Below are 6,095 nucleotides of genomic sequence, written 5' to 3' on the forward strand. Positions count from 1 at the left end.
AGGGAGGAAGGAAGGAAGGAAGGAAGGAGGGAGGGAGGGAGGGAGGAAGGAAGGAAGGAAGGAAGGAAGGAAGGAAGGAAGGAAGGAAGGAAGGAAGGAAGGAAGGAAGGAAGGAAGGAAGAAGGGAGGAAGGAATGAAGGGAGGAAGGAATGAAGGGAAGGAGGGAGGGAGGAAGAAAGGAAGGAAAGAAGGAAGGACGGAAGGAAGGAAGGAAGGAAGGAAGGAAGGAAGGAAGGAAGGAAGGAAGGAAGGAAGGAAGGAGGGAGGGAGGAAGAAAAACAATATAATCAGTCTCTACCTTTAAGGTATTTATTGTCAAAGGGGTAGGTTATTACATATTCACAGATAAATATAATATAAGATATGATGATAAAGACAAAAGAGATATTCAGACAAAGTACTATACGAATTTTGAGAAGAAAGAGAATTTTTACTCCTCAACTGAAGAGTAGATATTCTGTGAAAGAGGTAATACTTCAGCTGGGCCTTGAAAAAGGAGATTGATTTCATAGGCAGAATGGTGGAGGAAATGCATAAATTAAGAAATGTCAGTAGAAAAGAAAGGACAAGTGAACTAGACAAAAACCAATTGTCCAGTTTAACCAGAATATACTGAAGAACACATACAGGGAAGCAGAGTGCAATAATGTGTAGTAGGTAGGCTAGAAACAGATGGAAGAAGGACTTGAAACTGAATTACGGAGTTTGTATTTTATTCTAAAGATAATGGGGTACCAATGAAGAAGGTTCATAACTAGGGATATGACACAATCCTATCTGTGAATTAGGCAGATTACTTTGGCAGCCTTGTGATAGATAGAGCGGAGACAGGGAAACCAGTTAAGAGACGGTTATCACAGCCTAGGCAAACAGTAACAAGGGCTTGAGTGATAGAATTGACTTGTGAATTGACAAAGGAGAGGATAGATGGAAGAGATTGATAAACAACATATTTAGAAGCAACAAAATTTGGCAATTGATTAGGTACAGTCAAATAAGAGAGAGGAAAGAATACATGTTGAGCCTGTGTGACAGAACATGATGATGCCATCAATATTAACTAGAAAGTTGGAAAGAGTGGTAAGTTTGAAGAAGGGGAAAAAATGAACATAAAGTTTGAGGTACCAGAAGGATGTGAAGGTGGAGATATGCAGGAGGCAGATGGAAATGTAGAAATGAAACTCAGAGGAGAGAACAGATGGATGTATAAATCATAGATTTGATTATTAGAGCCTCAGGAGTAAATGAGATCACCAAAGGAAAGAATATAGAAGAGAAGAGAGCCAAGGACAGTCTTGGAGAAACTCCATGTTTAGGGAGCAGAAACTGAGGGAACAAGAATAATATATGTAAAACATATTGAGAATTATTAAGTGTTGAACTATATGATTCTGACTCTTAAGTACAACAGAAGGCCAGAGAAGGGAGAGGTCCGCTATGGCTAGAGTCAAGCAGATAGGCAGTCAATAAACATTTATTAAGGACCTACTATATGCTGGGCACTGTGCTAAGTGCTGGGCATACAAAGAGATGCAAAAGACAGACTTTGTCCTCGAGTAGTTTACAGTCTAACAGGAGAAATAAGCGAACAAGTATGTACAAATCAGCTACGTATGGGATAAATAGAAAATAATTAAAAGAAGGAAGGCACTAGAATTAAGGATTGGGAAATGCTTCCTGTAGAAGATGGGAGTTTAGTTGGGACTCAAAGGAAGCTGGAGGAGAAGAGAAGGAAGAGCATTCCAGGCAGGAGCCAGCCAGAAAAAAACTGCCCACAATGATATCATGAGATGGCATGTCCTGTTTAGGAAACAGCCAAGAGGTCAGTGACACTGAATGAAGAGTATTTGGTGAGGAGTAAGGTGGAAGAAGAATGGAAAGGTAGGCAGGGGAAAGGCTTTAAATATGAAACAGACCATTTTGTATTTTATCCTGGAGACAGTAAGGAGCCACTGGAGTTTACTGAATAGGCAAGTGACATGGTCAGACCTGTGTTTCAGAAAAATCACTTTGGCAGCTGAATGGAGGACAGATTGGAGGTAGAGAGACTTGAAGTAAACAGACCCACCAACAGGCTATTGTAATAGTCCAGCCATGAGGTGTAGCGGCAAGCACCCCAAGCATCCTCAGGGTTTGCAGCTACCACAGGTTCTTGGATCTGCTTTGTTAAAGGAAAGCAACTCAAAATGGGTTAACAAGCTTACTTTAATCAGTCAGACATATATCATTTACCTTGTTCAGGGGAAAAAGGTCAGCACCCCAAACTTAAAAATATACAGACAGTATTATCAAGACAGAAACAGATCAAGTACACAGCTTTCCAAACTGTCCAACCATTACATCCATACCCAGTCAACATCTGGGTTTCCACATCTGGGTTTTTCAAAGCTGGGGGACTCTCAACAACGACTTCCCAGAATTCAGATCAAATCACAGAACACTTCTCAAAGTGAGTCCCAAAACAAAGCTACACATCAGGGCTTATATAGCCTTCTCCTGGCTCAGAGAATGTAACAACCTTATTGACTCACTGGCCAATCAAGAAGTATCTACTGAAAAACAAGCCTCCCTCCCCAGGCTTCAGGTGCATTTTAGCCTAGGGGCAGGGAAGATCTTCCAAATTTGCATTCCCATTACATGAGGTGATGAGGTCTTGCACCAAAAATGGTGGCAATGTCAGAGGAGAGAAGGCATATTTGAGAGATGTTGCAAAGGTGAAATTAACAGGCATTGACAACAGTTTGGAAATGGGAAGGGGGTAAGACATAGTCAAGAGTTGAAGATGACACTTAAGCTGTGAGCCTAAGAACCTGGGGAAATGATGTTGCCCTCTACATTAATATGGGAGATAGAAGTGGAGGAGGATTTAGGGGGAAAGGTAATGAGTTCCATTATGAGCATGTTGAGCCTAAGATGTCTACTGGACATCCAGTTTGAGATGTCTGAAAGGCAGTTGGAGAGAGGCAAGATTGAGAGGTGTAGGGCAGAATAGGTAGATTAGAGAATCATCAGCATAGAGATGATAATTAAATCTGTGGGTGCTGATGAGATCACCAAGTGAAGCAATTTAGAGGGAGAAGAGAACCCAGGATAGAACCCGATTGAGACACCTGTAATTAGAGGACATGATATGGTTGAGGATCCAGAAAAGGAGACTGAAAAGTAGTTAGATAGATAGGAGGAGAACCAGGAGAAAATGATGTCCCAAAGATGCAGAGAGAAAAAATTATCAAGGAGAAGAGGTTGACCATCCGTTTCAGATTGTAGAGAAGTTGAGAAAAATAAGGATTTTTAAAAAGGACATTGGATCTAGCAGTTAAGAGATCATTGATAACTTTAGAGAGAGGAGTTTGGGTGGAATGATAAGGTCAGAAGCCAGATTTTAAGGGGTTAAGAAGAGAGTGAGAGGAGAGAAAGTGGAGGTACCATTTAGATAGCCTTTTAAAGGAGTTGAGCAGAAGAGATATAAGGACAACAGTCAGCAGGAATGGAATGATCAAACAAGGGTTGAGGATCAGGGTGGCATGGTTGTGTTTGTAGACAATAAAAAAGAGCCAATAGTCAGATAGGGGTAGGAAATAAGTGATAGAATTGGGATGACAGGAGGAATAATTTTTTGAAGGAGATGGGGTAGAATGGGATCACTTGCATAAGTAGAGGGGTTGGTAAGGAGTAAGTTCACCTCCTTCATGTGAGACAGGGGTGAAGGAAGAAATAATGGTAGAAGGCATATGAATATTATGACATACAGAAGAGAGAATGAGAGAGAGTTTACAGTGAATGACCTCAAATTTTTCTGTAAAATATGAGACAAGGTTCTCAGCTGAGAGGGGAGAGGAAGGAGGAGCCATGGGAGGTTTAAAGAGATATAAAAAGGTTTGGAGGAAGTGTTGTGGAGAGTAGGATAGTACTTTGATAAGGGAGGCATAGTCGTATTGTCTAGCAGCAATGAAGGTTTGTTAGGCAGTAACTGGTGATATGATAAGGGGAGTAGGGACTATAGAGAAGAAGACAGTGTAGAATTGAATTGGTTCACTAAGAGGTCAACATGGGGAAAAGAGAAGAGAGTGGCTAGTGCCTGGGAGATAACTGAGGGTTTGAGAGGTATAGATTAGTTTTTGATAAGGGAAAGCAAAGGGAGGGGTAGAAAGCTAATAGATTATGGTCAGATAAATGGATTTCAGAATCCTTGAACACAGAGGTGTTATATTTGTGGGTGAAGACAGGATCAAGGGTATGTCCATTCCTTGTGTATGGTTCAAGTGGGATAAAAAAGTAGGCAATGGAAAGTGAAAAGAGACTGAGGAATTGAATCATTAGGGAATTTGAAAGAGTCCATATGTATCTTGAAGTTTCCATGTATAAGAGTAGGAGCTAGGGAAGAGAGAAAAATTGTGAGCCAGGTAACATTGAGGAAGGAAGGGGAATGATCTCGAGTCCATAGACAACAGTTACCAAGATTTCCATTGGGTGGTATATATGAATTGCATGACTTTAAGTTACTGAGTGATCAAGGTAGCAGGAGAACCTGGAAGTGGTATTGGGGAACTACTCTCCCACCTCTGCCAGCGAGTCAAGAGGAATGAGCTAAATTGCAGTCAGTACCAGAAAAGGTGACCAGAGAAGCTCTGTCATCTGTGTGGAGCCAGATTTCAGTGATAGAAGATGGAAGGAATGGTAGAATAAAAGGCTTAGGATGAAGGGAAATTTGTGGCCTATGGCACAGGCATTCCAGAGGGCACAATGAAAGAAATAGGTAGCGTTTGGTTGGAACTTTGGGGTGGAAGGATAGAGGGAGATGGGAATAAGGAATTGAGTGGTGGGGATGGGGGATGGGGGATGGGGTTTGGATGATGACTTCTAGGAATTCAGAAATCTTGAGATATATAACCAAATGTAATAATGTTGATCACTGAGTAGAAGGTACCACTCCTTTTCTTAGAAGAGGCTGGAGATAGGGCTGCAGACAAGTACATGTGGTGGAAGGCATGTGGTCAGATAGTCAGATCAAAGGACCATTTCCCTACTCCCCTTCCCTACAAAGGCTGGAAATCAGAGAAGTAATGGAACAGTAGGAGATGGAAGTCACAGAAAACTTCATAGAGGAGTTGAGACATAGCAGGCCTTAAAGTATGAACAGGAAATGTGGAAGGAGAAAGGATACTCAAGTTTCTTTTCTTAAATGTAACTGTTTCACTTTAGAAGGGTCCAAGAAACTGCTATCAACAACAGATCTAGCCTAGAATTTTGAATATAGGTGTAATTTTGTTTTCAATGCTTAGAATAAACTACAGAGCAGATAATGACTCTGGAAAGAGATAAATTACATGCTATTTAACCTAAACAGAAGTAGGGAAGTATATATAAGGAAGATGCAAACAGGACTTTCTTTCTCTTTCTGTCTCTCTCTTTTTCGATAGAGAAATAGTAGTCTCACTGCCGCATTTCTCTGATCACTTGCTGTAATGATAATGGGAATTTGAAGATCTTCCCTGCCCTTTAATAGGCTGAATGTAATCACATGGAGCCTATGGTGGCAGGATTTTGCTGAATGGGTGAAGCAGGAAGCTGGGAGTCAGAGCAGTTAGAGCTGGAAGGAGGAGGGAACTCAAGCAGGGAAACAGATAGGTATGCCATGGCTCCTTACTGTGTTATGGTGTATTAACTTCTTTGTTGTTATGATGAATTTTGTTTTCTGGTGTTGGGATTTGGCTTTCTTGTTTTGGGATTCATCTGTCTGGTGTCTGAATAAATGTTTTGTTTCTATTTTCTATATGGAGAGTGTTCTATATTGCAATTCAGAACTATGCCAGCATATTCATAGTCACCATCAGGTGCTGTGAATATTGTATTGGCACTACACCTGCCAAGCCAGTTCCATTTCTTTCTTTCCTTCTTTCTTTTTTCTTTCTCTGTCTCCCTTTCTTCCTACTTTCCTTCCTTCCACCTTCTCTCCTTCCCTCTAAGTATTTCTCTCTTTTCTTTCTTTTATACTTTTCTTTCTTCCTCTCTTCCCTTCTTTCTGTTTTCCTTTATCTGTCAACACACACACACACACACACACACACACACACACACACACACACACACACAC

The sequence above is a fragment of the Petaurus breviceps genome, unplaced genomic scaffold (assembly GCF_028583685.1).
Source record: "Petaurus breviceps papuanus isolate PSGF00001 unplaced genomic scaffold, PetGlider_PUasm1.0 90808, whole genome shotgun sequence".
NCBI lineage: Eukaryota > Metazoa > Chordata > Mammalia > Diprotodontia > Petauridae > Petaurus > Petaurus breviceps.